Source organism: Cyprinodon variegatus, unplaced genomic scaffold (genome assembly GCF_000732505.1).
Source record: "Cyprinodon variegatus isolate N-32 unplaced genomic scaffold, C_variegatus-1.0 Scaffold792, whole genome shotgun sequence".
Classification (NCBI taxonomy): Eukaryota; Metazoa; Chordata; class Actinopteri; order Cyprinodontiformes; family Cyprinodontidae; genus Cyprinodon; species Cyprinodon variegatus.
In genome coordinates this window covers 1-1698 of record NW_015151245.1, presented here as the reverse complement: position 1 = coordinate 1698, position 1698 = coordinate 1, and positions in this window count along the sequence as shown.

Sequence of the window (1698 nt, the reverse complement as noted above, 5' to 3'; positions counted from 1 at the left end):
GTGGACGTTTGGAGGGAAAGAAACCAGAATAAACCAGATTATTCACCATGAAATACCTGGATGAGTGAGCTGGGACTGGTGGACGTTTGGAGGGAAAGAAACCAGAATAAACCAGATTATTCACCATGAAATACCTGGATGAGTGAGCTGGGACTGGTGGACGTTTGGAGGGAAAGAAACCAGAATAAACCAGATTATTCACCATGAAATACCTGGATGAGTGAGCTGGGACTGGTGGACGTTTGGAGGGAAAGAAACCAGAATAATCCAGATTATTCACCATGTCTACTCCCGCATAGATGATTGCTGCATGTTGAAGGAAGATCTTTTTAGGGGAAACAGCTGTGAGATGATGGGCCCATATAGATCTCATCCAGCTGAATAACAGGAGAAGGTCCGCTCTGTGGAGACGCTAACATTATGAACCCAAACCAAGGATTAACTAAAACCTGACATTAACTGATATTTAGAAAGAAACGATAACGATGAAGTGACTCCTGCTAAAGTCTGGATGCTTTAAAAGCAGCGATTAGGGCTAAAATCAAACATTACATCACATGAGAAAAGAATCAGAGAAAAAAAAAACGATCTGAAAAGACTACAGAGAGAAAATGCAAAGTCTCCCAAAGATGACAATACCAAACATTAAAAACTAAATAAATAGAAGAAATAAACAGTCAGGAAATCCAAACAAAACTTCCCTTTATAAAACACCAATACTATGAGACAAACGGAAAATCCCTGAAACTTTGATCACATCGGTCAGCCAACAGAACTATGAACAAAATAAGATACAAAGAAAATAGAAACTAATCCAGAAGAGATCAAAAACTGCTTCCAAAAATACTATAAAACACTAAATACCAACTAAATACAAGCAGCGACAGCCAGATCAATACCTTCCTGAAAAAGATCAATCAGCCAACGATCACTGATGAACAAAATAAGAAATTAATATCCAGAATTACAGAAGAGGAAATTCAATCAGCGATCAGGAGAACCAGGAAGGGAGAATCTCCAGGAACAGATGGATTCACTGCAGAACGGAACAAAATTAATTCCTATATTAGAGAAAACATTCAGCAGGGTTTTAGAAAATAAAAACATTCCCCCCTCATGGCGAGAGGACTTGATTTCAAAGGTAGGAATAGTTTTTCAGCATCAAACAATGTCAGAGGCTTTACTAAACATAAAGTAAGATTATGATGGAAAGCAAAGCTTATGAGGATCGAATATTTTTAAAAACATGTTACTGAATAGTTGATTTGTCCTTTTATAACGAAGGCACAGACACAGAACTAATGTAGTTAATAAATCCTTTCTTTGTCACCTCGCTGAGCGCTGAAGGTGTTTCTAAAATCCAGGATAATTCATCCGACTCACGCGCCTCATCAACAATAATCTATATTAGGGAGACTCCCAGAAATTCTTGCTGTAAGAGTCATAGGATCAAAATAAGCACTTACTTATATGGCAGCAGCACACAGCTTTGACTCCTGGGTGGTGGGTGTGTCTAAGGAGGACGTGAGCGTCACTAAGGAATGAATGGGAGTCATTCTGGTGCGCTGAATTTATCAATGAGGAAGCAGGTGGTGGTCGTAATTTCTGTTGGCCGTGCTTTATTGTTGCTATATTGTTGCTTTATTGTTGCTTTATTGTTGCTTTATTGTTGCTATATTGTTGCTTTATTGTTGCTTT